General features: G+C 36.3%; 1 long non-coding RNA gene and 1 pseudogene across 2 annotated transcripts in view; one reads left to right on the top strand and one right to left on the bottom strand.

The window, feature by feature from the left end:
* Positions 1-811: 811 nt before the first annotated feature.
* The window catches only part of LOC110346248 (uncharacterized), a 56,501-nt gene continuing 29,726 nt past the window's right edge, over positions 812-27,586 (bottom strand). The window contains exons 2-4 of one of the 2 annotated variants that reach the window (XR_002390179.2): positions 20,357-20,432; positions 15,432-15,728; positions 812-14,007 (exon numbers count right to left, since the gene is read on the bottom strand). This is a non-coding gene — a long non-coding RNA (uncharacterized LOC110346248). Of the gene's footprint in view, positions 15,729-20,356; positions 20,433-27,586 lie in introns of both variants that reach the window. The other variant, XR_015445768.1, reaches the window with a different exon arrangement.
* On the top strand, positions 22,914-23,257 carry LOC110346247 (small nuclear ribonucleoprotein G pseudogene; annotated as a pseudogene).

Raw genomic sequence — 27,586 nt, 5'->3', positions numbered from 1 at the left:
AAAATAATGCAGGGTTTTTTTTAAACTACTATATATAATACAAACTTTTTTGATGACTGTGAAGACAATTCCCAGGGCCACAGGTTCCCCACGCTGAACACTGGTGTTCTTTGAGTAGCACTGTTGCACGTGGCAAGGGTAATATAGTGAATCTGGAGGGACTTGTGACATTCCCAAGTTGCATTTTTAAATAAAGCTCTTAAATGCAAGATATTTTTATTACTTCTCTCTTTCTACAATATCACCCTGACAAAAACTACTTCAGCTATTTTAACTTTCCTATTTATTTATTGAAAATGAATGGAAATTTATTATATATACATTACTTCAATTTATTCATACCATAAAATCTATACTTATGCCCTTCTCACAAACAGCTATTACTAGACTCTTTCCCTAAGTGAAGCATAATTTAGCTTTACAGAAATGTAAATGATGCCATGCCTTATACATATTAGTATTTTTAAAACTTCCAAATAAAAGGCTACACATTTTATAATGATGGATAGATAGTACACATAACAAGTTATTTTAAAGTATGCTTTAAGTTCTACATTTAAACATGAAAGTTATTTTCTTTATTTCCTTTTTTTATTAATTTGTCTATCTATAAATTCAAACCTCTTGAAGCATTTCCCTCTTATATTTAATGCAGTTTGATCTTTTGCTTAGAAAAATATGTTGCTACATTTTTTCAATTTTCTGATACATTCCTTAAATAACTTTATCTTATAAAATGCTAGCTACAGTAAAATGGTTATACTATAATGAAATTATATATATATATATATATACACATTTTTAACCCTTTTCTCTAAAGTGAATAATTATTGGTAAAAGAATAGTTTCTGCCCAAAGAAGGCTTTTGAATGGTATAGTCCCTAATGCCACACTGTAACCTCAGAGCGTGAATGAGCTTGTCACTAGGACATATAATCCTCTAGGCAAAAAAGAAGAAAATGTGTTAAGACATAATTAAATACTTACTTTTGGGGAAAATATAGGAAAAGAAACTTCATCTTTTGTCAAACACACTTTTGTTAACCCAGACTTTGCCAGATTTGCAGCAGGTCAAAACTGGTCTGTTCCTTAGCCATTTAAGTACCAAGAATGCATACTCATTGTTCATGACTAGTTTCCGCTTGCATGTGACAAAACAGCTAGTTGGAGAGTCAGCCTCGGTCAGTGTCTATTTAGGGCAAAATGTCAAAAAAGAATGTCTTGCATTTGGGGCTCAACAATAATGAACATGGCTAAATCTGAAAATTAACAAAAGAAAGTGAACAGCTTTTTAAATTCTGAAGAACATTAGATTCTGGTGTCCTTTTTGTTCTGATTGTTGTGGCTTAACACTCTGAAAAGACCACCTGTTGGGCAGCCATTTTGTGATTGTATTAAATGCAGGGATTGCATAAAAGAACACTTTCCAAAATAACCTGGCATTATTATTCACTTATTTTATAGTAAATCTGCATTCAAAACCTGCACTAAAACATGAGGCTTTTCTTCCAAGTGAAATTTAAAGCTATAAGTTTGATGTAAATGCATATTCAACTGCAAATGCATGATTTTATGGTCAAATCCATTATACTTAAAAAGGAGTTCAAGTAAACCTTTGATATGGCAATTAGAGAGCATGTTGAATAAAGTGAAACAGTTAAAAGTGGTGCATGGTAGACAGAGAATCCCAGAGGAAATGACATAAAACTGATAGCACATAATTATTATGCTGACACTGAGAGACATAATGTAGTTAGAGAAAATTACTGTTGTCTGTTAAAAGAATGTGATCTCCTCAGCAATCCCGAAAGCTGCTTTCACTGATACAATACCTCCACATTCATGAAAAAAATAAAAATTATGTTCATAATTTATGGGCTTTGTAATTCATTTATACTAAAGGTCTCTTTTAGAACACAATGAAAATGAAAATATTATTGTTCAAATTCAACCAGTGGAAATGAAAGTTTATGTACAAGGGACAAGTATGAAAATAAAGGAAGAGAATACTAAAATTGAAAAAGGAAACTTCCTAATACAAAGATAATTTACTACAGAAAAGATCATTTGCTGTAACCATCTTGCTAATAAATTTGTGAAGAACATACTTTTTTTACATTATGTATAATAAAAAGTTATCTGGATGCATGAGCAAATGTTTTGGATCTTTGGCTCTTTTTCTTTTTGTGGCTACTTTGAAAGAGTGTGAAAATCTGTTCTATATTCCATGATTTTCAGAGGGTGCACAACCTGTAGAGTTAATGCCTTTTCTGAATTTGGAAAACATAATAACTTTCAGAATATTTTTAAGATATTACTCTACCGTCTAAGGTTTCTTAGACATTTCTCATTTCAATTTAATCCTGATAATAGTATTTTTCTCGATGATTTATTTCATTTATTTTAAATTTGATCTACTTAATAGCCTTAAATAAGTTGGGGGGAATGAATAATTATATTGTTACCAAAAAAGCACTTTGTCACTCAGATATATCCAAAAAGTTTTCCCCTAAGTCTTAAGTTTTCATTTGCTCAAGGCTTTACTTCCATACATTTTTAAACAGTTTAGATTTATTCCTAGGTTGTATCAAAAATGAACTTTTTCTTAAAAGAGGAAAAAAAAAGAGCTTACCTTAAGCCTTATTTCCAAAGTGGTAAAAAGAAATTTCCAAGTTGTCAGGTTTGTGAAAGATTCCATTATTGATTCATGCAAAGTATCTTGCCATATTCATCAATTCTCCAATAAGTTTCTTAATGTACAGAGAGTATTGTAGTGTAAATTCTGAATGTTTAGTCAAATAGTGAGTTCTTAAAATCCCTTTCTGAGTAGATATAAAGAAAGACTTTTTTTCTGGTAAATAAGCACACTTGAATTTTATTTCTCTAACTTTTTTATTATTAATGAAATGCTTTACATCGCCATACCCAGAAGCAAGCATAATCCCTGGTTTTCAAGAACATTATTTTTCCCTTGTGTTTCAGAGCCTAATACAAAGAAATGTAGCATTAAAATATAAATATGCAGAACAATATACCAAAAAAGGAAACATTCAAGAATAAGGAGGCCATTATAAATGAGATAGCTCTCATCCATAAATTGGGAATTTTCATGGTGAAAAAATTATAAATGTACTCAAACATCATTATCATGTTTGGAAGCTTAAGATACAGAAATTATCTGGCAACTATAAATTCTAGTTCATCTCTCACATATTTGGCTCCCTATAGATCTGTTTTCATGCCATAAATGCCACTCAACAGAATATATAACACATTCTTCTTCCATAAGAAGAAATACTTGGAAAAAATGACAAAGGACATCATTCCATGTCCAAATCATGAACAAACAGTATTAGAGATCCTCAGAAATCAGTGATTTTTAAAGCCAATATAATATAAAGCTATTAGTGGTGTTATTCTATACTTGCACTGAAATATACAGTAATTTACTCTCTTAATGAAAATAGCATTTTACAAATACCCTCAAAACATAGGCAAAATCATGATATATAATAAATTAATGAGTTCCCTGTTTGCTAAAAGACTCATTCCACTGATTTAGTTAGACAAAATCATGGATAGAAACTTGAGATTACATAGAAATGTAGGTTAGACTTTTTTTAAAAAAGTAGACAGAAATGTATCTTTGTGAAATCACAACATACCTGGAACTGCAAGGGTTAATAAGAGGTAAAGAGGAGGTAAAGGAGAGAGAGTTGAAGGAAATGAGAGAAATGGAGCTGATGAAAGAAAGAATTGAATGGAAGGTATTATTGGTCACAGTTAGGTATCAGAAACAATACTAGAAAAATAGGAACCACTTTGATATTGGAAGGAAAATTTTCCAAAAAATATATACCACATAATAAAAAGGAAAAGGAAAGAAGAAATAATAAAAAGACTTTCAGGCTTTCCAACAAGCATATCTGTGGGGGGAAAATAAGCAAGCAAGAAAGAAAAGAAACAGTGAAATTGAAATTTTCTCCAAAGGTATCTCTTCTAGAAGGCTTCATTGTACCTTCCCTTTCATATCAAGGGTTTAATTTTGCATTCCCTTTGTCTGTCTTGAGGCATACTTTGAGTTTATTCCATGCATTTCTTTTTCTTTAAAAATTCTCCCTATAGGGTAAAAGAAAGGAATCAGATCTTTGCTTAGACTCTTTTGTTCCAAGTTTAGGAAAGATGAGACTATCTTATTTATCTACACTTGGGTATTTGCTCATTTTCTCTGCTACACCTATAACAGCCACTATTTTCATTGTCTTTCACTTTTCTTGTGAAACTACGGTAATACCAACAGACTCTATGTTATGAATTTATTATTAATCATCAAATCTCTATGTGTTCATGGGATAGAATAGAATAAGTTATAATAACTTAAATTGCATTTTAAATCCCAGGGTTGTGGTTCTAAATTGAGAAAAAGTTTAATTTCTGACCCAAAAATCTGTCCAGGTTGCTAGGGAGGTTGGAACCTCTACCAGGAGGGGCAGTTTATTTCTGGATACCAAGGCTATCCTAAGCCTTTGCTTGAATAAACTCACATTTAATTTTTGGCTCTAGAACCAGTCCTTTCCTGACTCTTATGTTGGTTTGGGCCCAAGGCAACCTAAGCTTATCCAATTCTGGTCAATATTTGTAGGTTGGGATTGATTCTGATTTGAGCAAACCCATAATATGGAAGGATAGCTGGCCATTCATTTTCCTACAATAGATCATATGGGAAAATGACAAGGACCTTGGCAACCACATGGGGTCACCAATTGATTCTCCAACACTGCTCATACGACCTGGGCAAGGAACTAGTCTTTCTCTATAAAATCTAAGGTATCATTTATTTCTCACTTCACAAGGATACATAAGTATGTAGACATATATAGACACATTCTCCTCCATTGATCAACACTGCAGAGCAATTGTTGAAACTCCATGGAAAGAAGACACCACGGTTCAGTTGATGACGCCAGGCCCTCCATATGCACCCTGCTTATGTTCATCCCCCTAACTAATGGAAGGGAGCAGCCCTTATAATGAGCGTCTCTCTGGTGCCCATGGTAACCCCATCTATCAATGCTGCAATGTTACCACGATGTTGTTTTTAGTTTGTATTATCTTTTGGTAACCTTTTTGAAATAAACTGTTGATGCTGCAGTTTTTGCACATCCCTCAACTTGTGCAGAATTCACAGCCGGAACTTGCAAGCCTGAATCCAATCAGGTTTGCTAATGTACACCATCTAAAAGCTGACTTCTGCATTCTTACTGATTAAACCTGCCATTTAACAAAAGCTTTTTGTATTTCAGAATTCATTTTCTGCCTTTCACTATTTTTTCCTTAATTGCTACACCAGCAAACTATTTTTAGGAGCAAACTCTTACAAAACCTTTACTTCAGATTTATGTGAACATACACTATAAAAGTGTGTGTGCACGGGACATTTGAATATGAATTTTAAACATGTGTGTTTGATATGTAGAAAGTTCTATGTAGCTTCCTTTTCAATTTATGACTTCTCTGGACCAGTATATAAAAAACAGATTGATACATACTTAGAAATATTTTGTATACCAATATACTTTAGAAATTATTATTTGCTCATTTGCACATTCTTTATAATCAATTTCGAGGAAAAAAATGACACACTCATCAGTTTCAGAGAAGAAATTTGTTGGGGTCCTAGTAGCATTTGCTAACATTTCCTGGTTTAACTTCTTTCCTTCTAGAATACATCCCTACAGTGCACCAATTTAGGGTACTTACACTTTCATTGAAATTGTTTATCCATTTTCGTTTTTCTGCTATGTAATATTCTTTTAGCTTTTTAAAAACTATTATAAAATTGTACTTATTTAATGTATCTGTTAGAGATGTAAAAAGCCTTCCCTGGTGTATCACCTGTTAAGAAAACATTTTGCAAACTTCAATAGAACACCAAATTAACTAGAAGAGTCAGAACTCTGTCCTGCAATCACCCACTTCAGAAATGCAGCCACTTCTTGGATAAAAAACAACAGCTATGTGAAAGCTACCAGCACTGCATACCTGGTTAAGGCAAAAAGGAAACAGTAAGACTTTGTCCACCTGAATTTGCAGGAGAGGAATTTTAAAAGATGGAATGGGATAACCCCATGTGAGAACTTGGTCCAAACATTCAGAGTTAAACCTTGCTTAATAAAAGATAGACAAGGCCATTATAATCGAAGAAAAGTATGTCCTTGGGGCAGAGAGAAAGGCTGTTTCCTATAGCATTATTGAGTGCGGCAGCCAAGGCTAATTTCATTCTTTTCTTGTGTCAACCCAAGTTGAAGCTACCAAGGACTTACGCAAAACCTGGTGGGCTGCAGCAATCATAGGGAAGCAGTTGCAGTCACTCAGTCCATACAAAGAGAAGCTTTGTGGCTGCTTTAAGGAAGGGCTGGCACAGGCGGAGAAATTATAGCTGCACATTTGTTACGCAAGAGCCAGGTAGTTACTATCAGAGATGGTCTTTTTCTGTGAAGTGTTCTATTAATTATCCATGTGGGCAGGAATTGTTTCTCTTGAGCAGTTACTGATACAGACATTCAAACAGTTAATGAAACTCCATCTGTATAGGGGCTTCCAAGTGGGACTGCAGGCTGAATTCATTAGTTTCAAATGTGAGGCTTTTTTTTTTTGAGCAAGGAGAAAACCCATGGTCCAAACAAATGGTACTTGTAAAGTTCTGAAAAGACACTGCTATTAGAAATGGGGAGGGAAAAAAGAGAATAAATGTTTTTTGAGGAAACCGTACTTTCTTTAAAATGAAAAATAACGGTAAAGGTTTCCATATGTAATTAAAATCTCATTTTGAAGTTACCACTGCCACTGGCTTCCAAAGGACTCAATTGACAGGAAACTGCAAAGAATAGGGTATTTTCTTGGAGATACTTTATGATATACTCCTAAGTAGACAATATGTTGGATAGTAGCTTTCACCTACAAAGGATAAGCACTTATGGTTCATTCTGGGGGTGGGGAACAGGGGTATGGGGTAAGACAAGCAAGTTTATAATATGGAAATTAGATTTTCTCTCCAGTGTGCATATTTATCATTAGATCTATACTGATCCAGGCTATACAAAATCTAACTTAAGAAAATTACCTTATTTCTTTAAAAATACACTATAAACGCTCTCCTCTCCCCTTACTTACAATATTTCACCTGAGAAAGAAGTGATTGCTCTAGGCCCACCCAGCTCAGGTCTCCTTTCCCAGATAGGCTCTCTGTTCTCACAGTTAAAGAGGAAACGCACAGTCCTGGGGCCACTTCATTCACCAGGACCTGGTAGTCCTGACACCATCAGATTTAAAGTTTCAGTATTGAACTGAGGCCTCTATAGGTGTGTGGAAATGATAGAAGAGATAACTTAGGTCACCCTGTGGATGCTACTGAAGTTGAAAACCAAGCCAGTCCCCAGCAAATGACGTGATTAAGCAATGCTTTGGGTGTTTGCCTCCTTGAGTTCTCTGAAAAATTGCACCCTATAAATTCTGTACCTGAAATAACCTACTGCATACTAGGAGCACTGACAAATTGAGTGGCCCAGCCTACCCTGAAGATAGTGACCACCAGGCACACTTCGGGAAGGGCTACAGCGGTGCCTCCTGTTAGAGCTAATGAGCAAACGTAGGGACACCTGGGATGGGAAAATATTAATTATACTGAAGACCAGCAAACTACCTGTTAGTTTATACCTGGGAGGATCTAAAACTAAACAGCTCCTTAATTTCTGTACTTTGCCTTTGAGCACAGAAGCAGACCCTGGGAATTTTCCGAATCCTTCTTTTCTTATAGGCTCCCCCCCCCACACACACACACTCCTCTTCCTGGTCCTTAATGGAGATCTTGAACTGCAGAGCCGCCGTGTCAGAACTCAGATGGTTAACATTCACTTCTTGCTGTTTTATTGCATATTACTGTGCGCGCCTGAGCAGCGGGAGCAGATTCGGGCAATTACAATCAAGTCAGGGCACACGCCGCGGCGGAGCAACACGAGCATGATGAGGATACTGATGAGGCACTTATCGAAAACCCCACATCATCCACACTCATCAGCCACAACATGTCACCCCAAATGAGGCATCAGCTGCCTTCAAAAGGCTCATTGCACAGTGTTTACCGCTTCCCTCGGACCCACTTTTGATTTTACGGTCAGAACTGGGTTCAAACAGCAGCTGTCTGGCAAGGGCAGATCAGCGGCTCCTCGCCGCTTCCAGGGAGTCCTGGGGCTTTGTCTGGGGCGCACTGGGGAGCAGGGGCTGACAGGGCGAAGGGAAGCAGGAAGGCAGAGAAGTGTCCAGTTCCGTTTCTCTCAAAGAGGAATCCCTTTCCCAGAAGGGGCCCTTGATTAATTTCAAGCACTAGCACACAGTGGTGGCATAATGGGGTTGGGGGCAGGGAAGCAAAATAAGGAGCCTTTCAGGGATCTCCTTAAAATAGTAACGGGGTGGGTGGGACCTCTCACGCAGACACAAGTCCTTAGAAAGGTCAATCCCTCTGGAAAAGATAGATCCAGCCAGGAGAGTTGTTCAAGTGGAAAAAAAATTTAATTCTTTCATCATCAACTCATTCTTGGGTGGTTGTGAGGAGCATTCATTAGCCACGTTTAGGATGCCTTTATTCCAAAAACCCTGTTTTTCTGCTATAGGAGGAAGAAGATAGATTCCTAGTAATACTCCTTAAAATTACTCCTTGTTGGTTTGGTTTAATGCAACTTGTAGCGGAACACATTTGTTGGGGGGAATCTAATTGTTTACACTGCAAAAAGAATGAAAAGGATTTTCCATCTACTGTATTTTTCAAAGGACAGGTATGTCTTTTCTGGCCAGGGGAGGGCATCTTGCTGGTACTTTTTTTGCATGTATTTTTTGTGGTTGTCATTTATTTTAATCAATGTCATTTATTTTAAAACTAAATGTTCCTGATTATGTAAAAACTCATCCTATGGTAAAACATTCTGTTAGATGTAGACCACCTGATCCCATACCAGTAAAAGCAACACAGACTTTGACTTTTTCACCCTTTGGGAGCTTCTTCAGACCCTTCCCTTCACTCTCTAATTAGTGCTGTCTCAACCGCGTTCGCTGGATGTGCAGCAGTGAGAATGAACAGCAGCACATAACATGGGGCCTGGCACCAAGCAGGGTTAGTGCCACGTGCAGAGTGTTGTTCAGCAAGGGGCAGGGGAAGAGTAGGTAGGTTCAGTGACACAATATAGCCAGGAGTAGGCCACCAGAAAGAACCATCTTAGAAACAACTCTCTCACTGGTCTGAAATGCTCCTGTAGGTACTGGGTGTCAGGAACTCTATTCTTTTTCAATTTACTCACAATCATTGCTCTCTCTCTCTCTCTGTCTCTCTCTCTCTCTATATATATATGTTGGCATTAAGCTTTTAATATCTAAAAAAAGGGAGAAACAGAATAGACCCCTTCATTTGAAGAAAGTTAATTTTGAAAAATTAATTTACTTTTATGGTAATTCACTCTACCACTCTTTAGAAGTTAGCCAGAAATTTCAGAAAAGGGCTCCTTGAAAGGCACAGCTTCTATTTTGTCTCAGGGGCTGTGTTCACTTTCTTTCCTCCCCAGCCCCTTTCTCTTTCTAAGACTCCTGTCAGGTTCTGGGCCTGATATTTTGTTTTAGCCTTTTCTACCCAAACTCTTCTACAGTTTTTGGGATCTTTCCCAAGTTTAAACCCACAGGTTTGTACTACACACTTGGGTTCAAGGGAAACCCCATGACGTGCTCGCAGTTGTGGCCACAAGCCTCAGTGGTGCTCAGTTCTGTTAACTGCAGAGCAGTCAAGGCAAAAGGCATAAATGTGCTTTTGTCATGTTGGACTCCTGAGGCCCCAAGGCTTGATGCCTTAAGACCCTGTTCTATTGGATGATGGTCAGTGAATACCCAAGGGAAGAGGAAATATGAATGCAGAAAAGAAAATGAGCCACCACCATGGGGAGGGGAGAATTTTAGAAGATTAGATTAGAAGTTAACTCAAAAGCCTCAAATTCAGGCCAGGGATTTAGCTCAGTGGTTTCACCACCTGCTGTGTAAGGGCAAGGACCGGAGTTTGATCCGAGGTACCAAAAAAAAAAAAGTCTCAAATTCACCTTGGTCCTTCCAAGTTTTGTCTATGACTCATTTTCACTAAGTGATATCTCATTAACCTTTAACTTAGCATTTTCTTTTTAGAGCCCATTCAGTAGGTGACATCTATGATATATAGAGAAAAGTAATATTTAGAGTTCATCAGATTATAGAGAAGATTCATGGAGCGATTAGATGCATTTACTGGACTTTAGCAAATTTTAAAATATCAATAATGTTTGCCTAAATAGTTAGCGCTAAGGGTCACAAACATTACTCATAATTCTTTAGGAAATTTTAGTATCATTATGTTGCATATATGTTGACTTTTTTATACCTTGGATACACTTCAATATTTTGCTACTGATGGGGGTGGGGACAGGGGGAACTCTGTAAATTAAATGCTGCATAATAAATTCTAGGCAATTTTCCAAGCCAAGTGAAAAGGAATTATTCCTGGAATATCAGAGGAACTCACTGGTCAGATGGCTATTGAGTAACCTAGTTCTCAACAACTGGTTTAGGGATCTAGAGAAAAACAATTTTGCAGATCCTTGCCTAGAGCTTCAAAGAAGATCCATCCAGGCAAGAAAGTTTGCGTGTGTGTATACACACATGCAGCATGCACGTCTGGAATGCGTGCGCGCGCGCGTGTGTGTGTGTGTGTGTGTGTGTGTGAGTGATCTCTTTGTGGGGTCATCATCTAATGCTCTTTGTGATGCACATTCTAAATTAGGCAAAAGGGATGCATCTTTCACATGCAGATCATGTTTGCATTAGAAGATCAATGAGAACACTTGTCAGTTTCAGAACATTTATGTGCTAGAAGTACTGTTAGCAGAAGAGCAGTTTAGATAAATTCAAGACTTTTTTGCTGATCACAAACATTAAGCTTCACACCTGAAGCCCTCAACCCCCTGCTGTGCTCTAATCCTAGCACCATTCACCCTTAGAGACTCAGAGTGCTGTGCCTCAGCTCTCAAACCTTTGATTGCCCTTAGTTTGAATGCCACCACCTGCAAAAATGCCTTTTTATTCCCTTTGAGCCTCTTGAGAAGGAAGTAAAAATGATAATTCATGACAAACATTAATTAATTGTTTACAAGATGATCTTTTCTTTTTCCAACTTCTTGTTCAGCAGGCACGTTGAACTGCAAGATCCCACTCGCGACGCCAGAATTTGTCAAGAGGCCCACATTGTTGTTTCTCACTGAGGCATAGGACCCACTACAGCCCATTGTTTCCTTAGCTCAAGTGGGCCTGTCTGGTTAGCATTGGAAGAATGGGGGTGACATGCGTGAGTTCCCAAGTATAAACGAACTACCAGTTCTAGGAAGGTCTGGGAGTTTAGCACTGATGCAAAGTAAATAAACATTTTTCACCACCTCTTGCTCCATGTGATTTTTTAAAGGTCAAGAGCTGCCATTACAGTATTTTAAAAGCTTCAAATTACATTTAAAGAAAGTATCACTAAACTCACAGAAACCTTATCAGAATTTAGGAACCTACTGTGACTGTTGGGTCCTTGAGTTTGTCATCACTGGAAGGTGAATTGTAAAAGGAATGCAGATGCCCTGTTGTTTGTGATATCCTGCAATTTCCTCAAGTGAATGCTGCTCAAGTTCTTCCAAATTGTCCTTCAAGTTATGGAAAATGTTGAGGTACTTCAATTTGAAAATTTCATAGAGTCCATATCACAGGTCAAACATTTAGGATAGACAAGAATAAGGCTCTGAGGGCCTTTCATGACAAACATGTTCAAAATACAGAATGGGTCATGATCCTGTGAAACCTCCAAAGTGTATTGTATGTATGTATGTTTGTGTGTGTGTGTGAGAGAGAGAGAACAAAGTAAAAGCCAGAGGGAGATTTCTTTTTTAAATTAAAGAATAAAAAGCTTACTCGAAGGAAATGTAGAGTAACAGTGGAAAGACTTCCTCAGCAACTGAGGTTTTCAGATTTCAAATTAGGAGCCCTTAGATCATGGCTGCTGAGCTAAAAATCAATTCTATATTTTCTGAGTTAATACTAAGGATTGCACTTAACAGACACAGAGACTAATAAGGTATGCAGAAGGAGTAAAGCAGCACGCACACACACACACACACAAATTCAGGCCTTAGTTTTGGCCATGATCCAGCACAATGATGTTTCAACCAGATTTGAAAAAAAATCAATAACATCTGTGGTATAATGGTTAATTAAAGCAGCTCTTCAGCAGAGCTCAGGAGGAGAGGCTCGGCCTGAAATTCAGACAGCTGAAGCTTGATTATCAGGAAAGAATGCTTTTTTAGCTATGAGTGGATAGGCCAAAAGCTGCAATGTGCCGAAATGGGGAGAAAAATTGCTTTTATTTTAACTTTCTTTAAGTAATCAATACATGCTTTTCACCTGCATTAGGACACTGCTCAGATCCAAAGCCTGTTACTCCACTTCAGCATAAATTCTAGCTACTGTCTTTTGAACCTTAGGTTTAAAAAGGAGCCCCCATCTCCTGCAAAGCAAAAGAAAAAGAAGCAAAGGAAAAGAATATGCAGGTTTGGGTGGGTGTTCTTGAGACCAGTTAAAGCTTAGGCTCTAGGATGATTTGAAGGGTTTAATTCACAAGCTACACGCAAAGCTGACCTGACCTTGGGGTATACAGAGGTCACAGCCAAAGTAGTAAAACTGCACAAGAAAGCTATTAAAAATTCTCAAGGAAACTGAAGAGCAAGGTCAAATTTCCCACTCCTTTTTGTCTTCCTATTGTTTAAGGTAGTGTGCTAGGATGTTTTCTTTACCTTTTAAAGGACACAGGTCAAAGAATCATCAATATCTTCTGGCTATAGATGGCAAAGTCATCAGGTGACTGATGACTAAGAATAAATAACTGGTAACAACCCATCTGACTTCTTTTGGCACTTTGTTTTGGCTTCCACTTCTAGTATTTTTCTTTGATAGCAGAATCTGTGTCTTCATCATCATCATGGTCCAATTTCAAGCAGCAAACCTGAATTGCCCTCTCTGAGTTAAACCAGTTCCCAGGAGAATAGTGTACACAGCTAATCAGTTGGTCCTTCATTTTTTTCATTCAGTAAGTTTTTCTTCAGTGCCAAGCATGTGCTGGTTACTGTGCTGGGTAGTTCCTGCCCTGGGAAGTTCATAGCCTGTTTGAGGGTCATGTGCTTGTGAACAAACAATTGCAAATACAGTGGGGAAATAGTTTGAACAGTAATATATAGGGTGGCTATGAATTTTGAAGCTTCCTCTAAGTCAATTGCAATGAGAAAGAGCAAAGTGAGGGTTAGAGATTCGAGGGAGAATGACATTGGAGTAGAATTTGCAGGGCGAGGAAGAGTTCCCAGGAAGACACAGAAGAGCAAGGCAGAGAGGGCATTCAGAATTTGTATAAATTTGTGTAAATTATAAAATTAATCAGAAGTATGTATACAGAAGTGATACCAATGGCTTTTAAAATCTTCAGAATTTATATTTTAAGTTGTCTATTTTTGTTTTAAGGACTATCAGGATCAGAAATTCCAACACATCTTCCTTTATAGCTATCACAATCAAGCAGTTCATTTTTTCATCTGACCACATTCATTGGAGGGTGAAACTGATTGGGATCTTCTCTAAATTTAATGCAGGCAGCAACTCTGGCTTTTTTCAGAGGTCCAATTTTCATTCTGTGACTTTTCTTTTCATCTTCTTCTGGGTCCCTTTTGATGCCTTTTTCCACAATTTCAAAATGTGAAGTAAATTTAGAGGAGCCAAGGGGCTGGTCTGCTAGTATGCTGTATTACACTTTAGAAAGGCTGATAATGTCTAACACTTTTCATCCTTGACTTTCAGGTAAAATCTTGCCCTCCATTTATTGTGTGGTCTTGGTCATGTAAAATTAGGGTTCAGTTTCTCCATCTGAAAAATAGGCATAATACAATAACAGCCTCATAAGGTTGTTATGTGGCTTCACTGAGCTGATTTTTGTGAAGTGTTTACAACAGTGTCTGGCACAGAAGAATTGCTAAGTCAGTGATCATTAAATAAAACATAGGTCCTAGCACTTATTTAACACATGATTCTCCAACATAGCTTTTGTCATAATTTTGATTGTTCACTGTATTGCTTCAAATATGATCCACTAGTTGTGTTTTCCCATTTTTGATATAGATCAATTTTCAACTATCACTTTGAATATAATTTTTGAGCTTTAATATATCAATAACTCATAGCCAATTATTTACTTCTAATTTTTAATTCATTATCCATATTATAAGGAATGTTTTAAATTATGTTGCTAGGTTTTCTTTCTTAGTAAAAGAGTGATATTTGCTTTTAAATTTCTCTGATTTTTAAATTTTAAGGACTGGCTCTCCTATTCTTATATTTGTTTTCCTGATTTGGCCTTTATACTCTTCTTTGGTGCATTGGTATATTTTCAAATTTTTCAGCTGTGCATTTACTAAGCACCCATCTTTAATTTTTTTTGGAATAAGACAAGTAGAAGTAATTAAATAAAATTTAAACTGCAAATATTTTAAGAAATTACCAGTTTTGGCACCATGCTATCTGCTGGGAATATAGAGATATGATGTGTATTGGTTAGGATTTGTTTCAGTTGCTATTAACAAAAACTTAACTCTAGGACTTAAACTCACTCAGTTTTTTTCACTTGTGTAAAATAAGACCAAAGGTTGGTACAAGAAATGGGAGCTTGAAAAAGTCATCAGGGACCCTAGAGTCCTTCCTTCTCTCCTAGTTTGATTTTTATTCTGAAGGTCATTTCATAGTCCAAGATTGTTGCTGAAACATCAGCTGCTATATCTTATCTCAGGCAGTAGGGTGAAAGATGGACGTAAAAACAAAAATATATATGTACCTCTTTCCCTTAAGGAGTGTTCCCAGAATTCTCACTTAACTGTCCTGCTCACATCTTATTTGCCAGATGTAACTATGTTCCTAGCCGCAAAAAAGGTCTAGGAGTTATAAAAATTTACTGATTCATTCATTCAGCTATAAAGGCAGGATTTGTGTGCTGAAAAAGAAGGGGAAGGGATGAATGAATTCTAATGTTCAACTAGCAATCTCTGCTACAAAATGACTTATGGTTTAGAGTTCAGTGGTAATGATAGGCAAATAACTAAAATAGAGTGAAATAATTGCTAGTCAGTTTTACATAAAGTTATGGTACCCTCTTTTTTTTTTTTGTACCGGGGATCAAACTCGGGTCCTTGCGCATGCGCAGCAGGCGGCGAAACCACTGAGCTAAATCCCCGGCCCTTGGTATCCTCTTTTTATTTCCATGTATTGATATTATCACTCTTCTATAAAGATTTTCTCACCTCTTCTTAACTTAACGCTTCTACTTTCCCTTGCCTAGTCTTTGCCATCTCCCAGCTGAAGGCACAGTAGAATATGGCTTGATCTGATTCCCCAACGGGCAATCTCCATTGATTTTCAGGGACTTATGTAAGTGCACATAGCACCTACAAGTCATAAAGCCACTTGAGAATAGGGAATAGGCCTTGGTTATCTTGAAAAAGAGACTGTGCTTGGCTTAGGGAGTGCTCCGTTGTTGCTGGTAGGATGACTTCCTGTTCTTGAAAGTGTTCTTAAAGGACCATTCAGCTCTTGCAGACCTGTCAATGAAGAATATCCACCTCAGGTCATTTCTACCAACATAGAATGACTTTCCCAATCCTGGTCCCATAGTTTCACCAAGTAGCATATAACTCTAAACATACCCTTCAACCTCTCCGGACTGCATTCTCCTTATGTTTATGGACAAAAATGAAAGAGACAGTAATATTAATTTAATCTTTCTCTGAAGATCTTAAAATTAGGAATTGATTGTAGGTTTTTCTTTTCCATTTGTTAAGGAAAAGTTAGATAAATATACAATACAGATTTTTTTTTTTGCAGTAATTATAAAACCCTAGTGAAACCAAATAAAATGACAGATGTGAAAAATGTTTTGGAAAAGTTATTACATGATATGTTTATGTGTGTTTTTGTTTACATATATTTATATAAACATATAGGGCTATATACTATTTATTATGTTAATATTTTTCACTAGACTTTCCAAACAAAATAAAAGGCAGTAGCTTTTCTTCCTGTAGTTAGGGAAAAGTTGCTCACAGGAAACTTCTAGAGAATATTTCACTGCAGAATATAATGATAAGCACAATAAAGGAACTATATTGACCAGAGAGGTAGGTTACAAATGTTGAGGAAGACTTCAGTTGAAAAGTCTACCACCACATATGCTGAAGAATAGTTCATTCATATAGCAATGGCTATTTGTAGGAAATAATGTGAAAATGGTAAGGAGTATTAACCTAGAGTGAATTGAATTATATACCAAAGGTAGTATCAACATGTCACAAACTCTTGCTGCTTGAATGTTCAAACCTGGCAAGTCAAATAAACTCTGTGACTAAATTTAGCTCATTTCTAAATGAAATTCATTTGACTTTTATTGTCTGGATTCATTCTACTGGAGAAAATACTGAAACAAACTTCTGGCCATTTAGCTAGCAACATCATCAGCTAAGATTTACAGAGAATCACAAAAAATTTCAACCTTTTATCAGAGTAGAACTAATTGTAATGCCTAGTATTTTTCTTCTCAAACAGACTTTTAGGTACATTAACAAATTCAAATAACATTCAGCAATTAAACAGTTCCCATTTTACAGATAAGGACATACGACAAGATTTCTTAAGACATTGTATCCATAAGATGAAATGAAAGAAACTCATAGATTCCCAAAATATGTGAACAGTATATCTTTTATTTCTGTAATACTCTTTTACGATTGGACTAGGTAGTGTCAGGTTCTATAAAAAGTTTACATCACTTTAGAATCATCTAAATGTTCTGTTGGTCAGTATTAATCTCTTAAAGTATATGTTAGTAACTAATTGCATAAAATCTATACTTTGCTAAAATAAATCTTTAGTGATTGAGTCCTTTTTCACACTATAGGCTCTAACTTTTCTGTTAAAGTAACACTTTAAATTTTTCAAAGTCATTCCTGGAGAACCGTGATACCATTCCTTGTTATGATGTGCTTGTGTGCAGTAAGTGTAGCATTTTCAGCTACTTACTTCCACATTCTTTGTATGTTTCAATTTCCCAATCACAATTATAAAAAGTAATTTGTGCAATTTGATATTCATAGAGTTGTGCCAACCATTAATGGAAATATATGTCAAACACATAGATGTTTATTGACATAAGACTGCCATCTTACACAAATATGTCCATGTGCTTCTTATCCTTGAAACTAATGGATGTCATTATTTTTATGGTATTAAAAATGTAGCTAGCTTATATATAACTTAAATCTGGTACTAGTTTATTAATGCCTGAAATTGAGTCTAGGATGCCCATCTCTCACCTTTTTAAGCAAGTGGAAGTTTGAGAGTTTCAGAATGTAAAATTTGTTTGTAAAATTCATTGTCAAAATAAAATATTCATACCGGAAAAAAGTAAAATTTATATTGTCTCAAAAAGTCAGAGTGGGCCAGCGATTTAGCTCAGTGGTACCACCTCCTGCCTCAAAAGCGCAAGGTCCTGAGTTCAATCCCTGGTATCAAAAAAAAAAAAAAAAAAAAAAGAATAATTTCCTACTTATATTCACATGAATACTTTCTTGCCTCACAAGGAATGAATTTGAAAACTCAAGTAACTCCATTTCAAATGTCTTCTACGTAGTATACTCTGATATATCCACTCCTAACAACCCTAAGGACAGAGAAAAGAAAAATTCACACTGATAAGATGAGCAATTCGTTCCCAGCATCTTGGAAGATTTATTTTTAAATTAACTACAAGACTGAGGAAGCTGCATGAAAAAAAATAATAATCAGCCTTTGAAATGTCTCAAAAGAGAGAATAGCCTCTTCTCACTTGTGGCTAACATTTCTGATTGGCTTATACAACAGCTATTCCTTCCCCTAAGTCCAAGAAAGACTTGTTTTCCAGACATACCAAGGTAGCTCCCTGCTCCTTTGTCCTGCCTAAACAAGGTGATGGTCCACTTGAGTAATACACAATGCAGAACCAAGTTGTCCTTCATATGTGAAGCTACTAGGAAGTCTTAGATCAAAAGTCTATTGCAGTGCTGCTCTAAATAAATCCAAAATTGCATAAGCATGCTATGCCTAGAATCATCTTTATCAATGAGAAATCCAGTATGAATTCCATCAATGACTTCTATTACCAAATAAAGATATTTTTTAGAGGTAAAAAAATTCTAATGTCAAAATTTCTATTGAAGAACCTAGTCAACATGATACCTAGGCTAAAAGCAGGAAATACGAATTCAGTTCACAGGTCTGAACCTCCCCTTAAATCAAAACTTCATGCAAGAGGTTTATGCGGAGTTCCCACGTTTTGGATCCACTTTGCTGAGCTGTCCCCTGGCTGGCAGGGCAGAGTGGGATACAGGGGGTCCCTCTCCACCAGAAGACCATATTTCAAGCTCCTCCTTACCAGCCGAATTAGCTGGTAAGCACAGTAGATACAGTGCATAAGGTCCATAATACTGTTGGAAATCACAAAATTGTTAATTTTAATTTCTTTTAAAAGTAGGGAAAATAATATACTAATGAGTCCATGCTGGTTTGTATTTATAGTAATGTCAATGTAGTCATAACAGTTTTAATTTTTGTGATTTTTTTAAGTGGAGGAAGATGCCCACAAAGGTGAAAGTGTCTAAGGCTCATGAAAGCCGTAATATGGGCCTGGCCTAGCAGGCTAAACAAGCCCTAGTCAGTTAGGCAAAAGTGCAGCTGGTCAAGTTTAGCCTGGTTTCCAAACTCACCAATCTTCTTCCTTCACTTAATAAGGCCCCTAGATGTATAGCTGGAGTTTCAGTCCTACTCTCACTCCAAACACCAGTTCCTCTTTCAGTCCCACAGAGGGCTGGACCCTGAATAATACAGCTCTGATGAGGAGAAATTGAAGGATACTAACAATTCAGTGCTCAACTACCCTTTGAAATGGTTTAGTACTACAATTTAATGCCAAATTCTTTCTATAGATGATGGCATTGTTATATAAGACTGGTATTGAGGACAAAGATTAGGTCTTGGGACATGTTAGAACTTTATATAGAACATACATGATAAACATTAGATGGCTGGCTGGCTTTTTACATGGATGGGTGGGTGGGTAGATGATGGATGGATGGATGGATGGATAGATGGATGGATGAACAGATACTAAAATCAGAAGCCATCTCAAGTTTCCTAAACCGTTAAAGATCTAAGGCAGTGTCAGCAAACTTTTTCTGAGCTACATAGTAAATATTTTGGATTTTCTGGGCTATATGATCACAGCTGCAACTATTCAATGTGGATGTTGTAGTGTGAAGAAACCATGGGCAATACATAAATGAATGAATGTTGCTGTGTTCCTACTGAAACTTGAATTTCATATAACTTTCATATGTTACAGAGTTTCATTTTTTGGATTTTTTTTGCCATTTAAAAATGAAAGAAACATTCTTAGCTAACAGGCTATATGAGAAAAGTTGGTGAATCAGAATTGGTCACAGGCTATAGTTTATAGTTTACTGACCTTTGACTTATTCTCTACAATGGGCCTCACAAATAGACTAGCTCCAAATGGAAAGGCTACTGTTGCTACTGAAGGAGAATCATTGGAGATGCTTTTTCATCACTTTAACAGATTTTCATATGTCAACCAAGGGTCCTCACTATTTGGACTGCTGAATCAAGCTCCAAAATTTCTTCATACCAAGGTCAAAACTTACTTCCTCCATAATTCTGAGAGTCTATCTCTTTTCACAAAGCTTTTAGCCTTTATCATTCCAAGAATCCTGATCTATCCAGGCCAAATAGATTTGACATTTTACTATCAGTATAAATTCAACCTATATAAAATGAAATTCTTTCCCTTTTCTTCAGTGTGGGCATCCCATATTTTCTAAGCTATGCAGGTTTAAAACTTCAGGCATCTTTGAATTTCCCTTCTCTACCACTTAGATTTGATTTTCCCTTCAAACTACAAATTTGGCACAGTCCAGAGTTCTAGGTTCAACTCTTGCCATAAGTAGGCCAGATGATCTCTGAGGAGACATTGAATTAAGACTCACTCTAAAGATACTTTATGAATTTGACAAAGGACTGAAGCTTGGTGAACTAAAAGTCTTCAGGAAACATGGCATATACTTACATAGACCTTAAGGAAATAAAAGAATCTAAATTGGTGGCTGCTGAATGACATACATACCTAGGATGGTCAGCCTGATTTCTTTTCTTTCTCTTCTCCAATGCCTTTTGTCATTCCAATTAGATCTTGTCATTATCTATGATGTTTAAGTAGAAAGCCACTTAAAAAAATGTAGCCATGACTTTTGGCACTAGTTATTCACTAAACACCAAGGTTTAAGAATTTCTCTTTTTCAGTGAAAAGCCACATACAGTTCTCTTGATTTGTGGCCTATCTAAAAAGAAAGAGAATGGTCTGACGGCAAAAGAAGGTAATTTAACCAGAATTCCTGCGCTCTGTACTTGAGCCATAAACAGTCTTCATAAGGGCCCTGTGCACTTTTAAACTTTAATAACTCAGGTTGTGCGTGTTAGAGAAACAATCTAAACGGCACTCAAAAGTAAATGTATTAAAGTTTAGGACAACTACATTACACAATTGCACACAATATATACTCATTTCAGATCCTGTGACAAATGAAATATGGCCAGTAGAATTGAAGTTCATGACAGCTCTAAGAAGAAAATTGAATTTGCCTTTAAATTCCATTTACAGTTTACTGTCATGTCTACCTCATATGCTTTTGAAGTTAAGTTTAAAAATGGCACAGAGACTTTATAAAGATCCTATACTTGAATTCAATGATAAGTATAGTTAGAGAGAACATCATACCATCTCTTAGCCAAGATAATATACCTGCTTACTTTGCTTTTAAAACAGCCTCAGAAATAGAAAGTATAGTGAGTCTTCATGGTTAGTACAACTCAGTAAACAAGAATAAAACTGAGTATCTAAAATACAAGTCTATTTCTGGGCTTTGCCAATAGCTCACTGAATGATTCAGGAAAATACAGTAGTTTTCTCCTGTACTTCAGAGTTTTTTATCCTGTGCTAAAATAGGGTTACCTGGGCCACACATGGTTTTTATGAAAGAAGAGAGAGAGAATGAGGAAAGATAGGACCTTCTGTATTTTCCCAGTTAAAAGTCTGTTCCAGTGTGTCTCAACCTAAGCGGGGGAAAAACCACATAAAACAAATGGAGTGTTAACTATTCTCTGCTTGTTTCCAAATAGGAGATTGCAAAATCAAAGTCCCCACATCTACTAAAAAGGAATCTGGGTGTATACATTTGAAAGGAAAGACAAGAAGGAGGTTTCTCTTGAAGTCGTGCTGAACACGGACAGCCAAGAACGGGGACAGGATTTCACAATTCACAGAGTGCTTTAGCTGGTCTTCATGTACTTTGCAAAGTGATTCATTTCCTGTGTTTGGTCAAGATAGGGAAACTTTGAGCACATACAAATTTGATGTGGCTTTTGATTAGAACACTTTATCAGATAAGATAAAGATATCATGATAGGGATGGAGAACATTTTAATGCTTAAAATCAAGGCAAGCTGGAGAAAATGGTATAATCCAAAGTTGTCCATATTCCTAACCTACCTTTTTTGGGAAGTCTTTTTTCTTCCTCATTACTTTCCTGATTTCCTGAAGAGGCACCAAGTGTTCTACTCTGCTACAGCCTTCTTCATATGGGAATCTGATAAGTATCTTCACACTGAATTGAGCATTACTATTAACTCCCCCAGTGGTACTGCATTTTAACAGAAGCAAGTCTCAAGAAGTAAACCTCTAATTGAATCATTTCAGACAACCCTAGAGTTAGGGAAGTATGTAGGGAAGCGAATGCGAAGGAGTCCGGAAGTGTCTGAAGTTCCTGAAATTCTAGAGTGGGGAGCCCTTTTCCTAGGAATCTCCACACCAGTAGCCAGGCTTTACTTGAAGTCTGCTTTCAGTTGCCTGTGGGGTTTTAGAGATGGTCTGGAAATGCAAATTTTGGGGCAATGAATGGGCTTTAATATTTGGAAAAATGAGATGATCTTACACTCATGAAAGTTTTTTTGTTTGTTTGTTTTTGTTTTTCTTTAAAGTACTCAGCTAAGACTGTAGCAACCTGAATAGTTCCAGAAATAGCTAACATTTAAATTGCTGTTGATTATAGAATAGGCAGTAGATTTGGCCTCTTAATTCCGAGGCTGAAACAGGAGGGGCCCTTGCCTTAGGAAAGACAGGAATTTTCTCCACTTAATAAAACTTAGTTAAACATTGAAATGTTTTTTATCATACTAGTGCTTTTGCATTCATGTGCTTTGCAAAGTGATTTGTTTCCTATATTTTTATAATTTTGAAGGCAAGAAATTTTAAAAGTCATCTAACTTGGTCCTACTTTTGAAAGATTTTGCTGAAGGTTCTCAAGCTTTGATATAGAATCTCAGTTCAAAGTAAAGACTTTGTACTATTGGAATATCTTGTTGCCTCCGTCATATTTTGGTTTTTCATTAGGAGCTTTCCAAAAATGCAGTGTGATCTGTTGTACTGATATTTGATTTGTGGTCATAGGTGTATACCATCATTTTAAAATCTATTGGTTGGTCCATTTTAGATGCACATTTTAGATGCAGCCCCTTTATGCACAAGACAAGTAGGCAGACTATCTCTGACAGAAGTCCCCGTCAAAATGGAGCATCAATCAAAAGTACCAAAGCCAGGATGTAAAGCGCTAAACCTGCCGTGGGAGCATGACAGGCCCTGCAGGTTCCCTTTCAAAGGATCTCTGAGCCCACGGATTAGACAAGATGAGCAAGGCTCACCCTCCCAAGCTGAAAAACTTCATGGACAAGAAATTATCATTGAAATTAAATGGTGGCAGACATGTCCAAGGAATATTGCGAGGGTTTGATCCCTTTATGAATCTTGTGATAGATGAATGTGTGGAGATGGCAACTCATGGGCAGCAGAACAATATTGGAATGGTGGTAATACGAGGAAATAGTATCACCATGTTGGAAGCCTTGGAACGAGTTTAAATAGCTGCTCAGCAGAGAAATGCATGCCCCTCTTCAAAGCGCTAGTTTCACTATGACCAAACATTGAGTCATACACATTTTCATATTAAGTTTTTTGTTTAAAAAAAAAAAAGTACCAAAGCCAGAACTCTTTCTGCAAGTTCTCTGAGGCTGTTTTGGAAACACCAAATGTATAATCTTCAGTGCATAAAGTCTTACCCTCAAACTGTTTTCAGAGTACCAAAGACAATATTTGCAGCATTCAGGATTTTCTATAACTTTGAATAATTCAAGGTGCCAATTAGCTTTTTGGTTTTTTAAAAAATATATTCCAACTGACAAGTTTAAGAGATTCTTTGGATTTGATTAAGAATAATTGGAGAAATAATCTAGAAAATTCTGCTCTTGTCTATGTTCCACCAAAATCACTGGTGTCACCCATTCTAGCCCTGGTTCTCTTACCCAGTTTATCTAAACTTTAGTTTCCTTCTCTACAATAAATACATGAAATTAAAACAACAACAGAGACAATAGTACTAATGTGTGTCATTGAAGATAAATTCTAATTGGCAGAAAAAACCCCTACCTGCAAATGCCCATACCCACCGAAACATAGCTGTGGATAGGAGAATCTTCCACAGAGCAAGGATGAAGGCAGCCCATCACAGTGCCTGCTACTGACACTCCTTCCAGATAGAAGGTTGAGAAGGAAACCAAAGCTGGAAAAACACACTTGAACTAATTTTATGCATATCTTTAAGGAAATATTTACAGACACCAGGCTCCTTGGTTCTCAAACTAATGCAGTACCACACGTGGGTGAAGAAAGCAGTCAGTTCCCAGGTGGCTCTGGACAATCTCACTACCTTTAATTTTGCAGCATCCAAGAAAGCCCCTGACATTCTCCCATGTCTCAGGGTCATCAGAGAATTGGAAGAGATAATGAATGTTGAAGTGCTGTACTACTAAAATATGTTAAAAATATGAGGGAGCATATATCACTCCATCATAAGTATAGCACAGTAAGATATTAAAACAACTCTGATTTGCTGTCAAGGATGGCTTTCCTATTACATATTGAATCAGGTTATGTATATGCAAGTATGGAAACTGTTGGGTTAATATATTTATTTTCATGGAGCAGTACAGAATTTGGAATAGATTTTAAAAACACAAGAAGTCTTTTCATTTCCATGACAATTTGTTTCACATACTGAGTCTTAGAATTTGAGACTGCTCTAAAATTCCCTATATTTTGTTTAAACTTTCTCTAAAATATTCTTACCTGTGGTCTTCTAACCTGTATAGGGGTGCTTGGAAAACCTACCTACCACTAGGAGGTCCATTCTACCTGTACCTAGTTCCAAGATCAGAAAGTGTTCCTCTGTGTTTCCTTGAAACTAGTTTTTAAATCTTTTTTTTTTTTTTTTTACAGTACTGGGGATCGAACTCAGGACCTTGCGCTTTCAAGGCAGGTGCAATGCCACTGAGCTAAATCCCTGGCCCTATTTTTTAAATCTTATAGGATAAAAATAAATGTTTTCTGGTAATAATAGTCTCACTTATTGTAGAAAATTTAGGAAACAAAGAAAAATATTTAAAAATTTAAAATATTATACATTATATAATAATGAAGATAGCCAATGGCATTTCTCTATTTTTGTCTTTCACACAATCTCCAAACTACACTATATATGCAACATTCTACCCTGTTTAATAAAAAGTCTGTCAAGAAATCTGAAGGTATTTCTTTGAAAACATGATTTTCCAAACACATTATTTTTAAAAAAATGAACCCTAGAGTAAAGTGAATTTTATGTTTAAAACTATATATATACCACCTAGATTCTACCATTAATACTTTACCTGTGTTTGCTTCATCAATATCTAGTCAGCTATCTACCCCCAGCCATCTATTAATCCATCAATCTTTTCATACATATCAAACATCGCATACATCAGTTTGTTTTCTTGTGAATATATCAGCATTCATATTTTTAACTCAAGTTCAAAATCAACACTCTTTAAGCAAAGTTTATATACAGTGTATTGCAAAAATCTTAAGGGTATATCCCCTAAGTTTTGATGTGATACTTATATAACTCAGCTTCTTATCAAGATATATAACATTACCATCAGGCACAGAAAGATGCTTATGTTCCTTACAATAGATTGAGCTTGCCTAGTCTTGAACTTCATATCACAGCGATCATTCCATATGTACTCCTCTGTGCACAGCTTCTTTCTTTCATCATATTTTTGATATTTATCCATTTAGCTTGTTGCACTGATTGCTTGTTTCTTTTTACTATAGTTAGTAATCCACTTTATGAATTTAGCAATTTATCCACTTTCCTACTGATGGACACCACTTTTTGCTATTTAAATGAAGCTGCTATGAATATTATTTTACAAGTCATCTTGTCAATATAAGTTCTTCAGGGTAAATCCCTCAAAATAGAATTACTAGGCTTAAGGTGGGTATGTGCTTAATTTTCGAGAAACTGCCAAACTTTATGTAAACTTGTGAACAAAGGTACATTAATGTAATGTATTACCTCAAAATGTAGCAACTTAGAAAAGCAAACATTTACTAACTGTTTCTGAAGCTCAGGACCTCAAGGACAGATTAGATAACTAGTTCTGATCCAGGTCTCTCATGAGGTTGATACCACTATGTCAGCTGCCTGGGGCTGTAAGTTTTCAGAGGCTTAAATGGCCTGGGGAATCTGATTCTAAATGAATTTCAAATAATTTGTGGTCATACTTAAAGCCAACCAAAATGGTTAATAGAGTTAATAGTAGGCATTCTTCTGCCTCCTTACCTTTGATAAAAATACTTCTAGAATTTTTTTATGACTTTGTTTGGGGAGATTTTTTTATCATATTAACTACAAAATCTGTAATTCCTAGATTCCTAATAATTTCCTTTCTGGATAAGTAGTTAATTTTGTCAGGATTCTTTTATTTTCTCCTCTAATCTGCTCATGTGATGAATACCATTGCTCAATTTCCTAATGTTATACCATTCTTATATTCTTAAACAGTACACAATTCAACCATTCTTAAATACATGGTTGGCTTTGACTTGGTGATGTTTTAGTCAGAGTTTTTGTTTTAATATTTATATGTGAATCCATTCTCTAATAGGTCTCCAATTTTGTTTTACACACATCTTTGAAGGAGTATATACATAGAACTTGGTAACTGACACACAGTATAATATGCTTTAACTATTAATATTTTCTGTGGTTTTCAGTCCATATTGATGTTACAAATTATTTAAAAAATATTTTTCTTTAAAAAAATTTTATAGTCTATTCACATTTTCATTTATCACTTAAACTTGACTCCATTGAAATGGTTCAGATGTTCAGTGTTAATTCTTTTATGCCATAGTTTCTCCAATTTTTTATTCACATTTTGTTAGTACACTTTGAGGTTAACTCTTCAAAAGGATGGTCTAGTTCTAGGTGATTTCACTTAACATAATAACAAGCAGCCTCTGATCACACAACTCTATGGCTCCATCTTATCAGTGGATAAAGACTATTAGGTGAGGTTTTGCAGGTTGTGCACTCCGGCAGATTTTATGTGATTAAACGTTTGCTCTTGTGGGGGGATGTCCTTAAAATAATTGGGTGTATGAAATTTTGAGTTTGATGTCAGGAGCTTTTGAACTAATGGTTCTCAGCCTGTAGTGAAGAGATAAACAACCTAGAGGCAAAGATACAAAGGCCGTCTTTAGCTCATTTATGTAACAATTTCAAGTGATTTTCCTGAACTAATTTTGCAAAGCTTCTGCTCTTTGTCACATGTGGCCCCTGAAATCTCTGCTTAATTAACTTAGTCTCTGCTTAATTAACTTAGGTAGTGAATGGACAGGTTTCCCTAAATGAACAAAGAAATATCACATTCTTTGCCTAGGCTCTTTTTGTTTGTGTTGAGGCCTGCCTTCAGTGTTCAGGCAGGGAGTTTACAACTCTGCCTTAGCCTTCACTTCTTACTTGTACAAGATCAGCATGTGCACAGTCCTGAATATACACATGGTCTTCTAGATTTCTAGAACTATGTCAGAGCTCTTCAAATATTTCTATGGGCATCTCATTCCTCAACTTTCCCTTTTGAGATATTTGGTCATCTTATTTGTTCCAACTTTTATTGCAACTGCTTTTATTCAAGCAGTAGGCAATGTAGAACAACTGTCATGAATTATTTCCACAAATGTCCCTAGGGATATGGCTGATTGCACTGAACAAGATTTAAGTCAAGTAAAATAAAGACAAGCCCTGTGAATGGGGATTTCCACAGATCTGCCAGACAGGTTACATAATGATAGTTCTCTGTTCTTTGGGAATGAAGTTCCAAACACGTTCTCTCCCCTTTAGTGGCTACTAGGCAGCTG

This window comes from Heterocephalus glaber, unplaced genomic scaffold, assembly GCF_053883595.1.
Source record: "Heterocephalus glaber isolate CG9 unplaced genomic scaffold, H.glaber_assembly_v1.0 deba00001662, whole genome shotgun sequence".
In the NCBI taxonomy this organism is placed as follows: Eukaryota; Metazoa; Chordata; class Mammalia; order Rodentia; family Bathyergidae; genus Heterocephalus; species Heterocephalus glaber.
The sequence above is the reverse complement of the archived record's forward strand: the minus strand, read 5'-3'. Positions and strand labels throughout refer to the sequence as shown.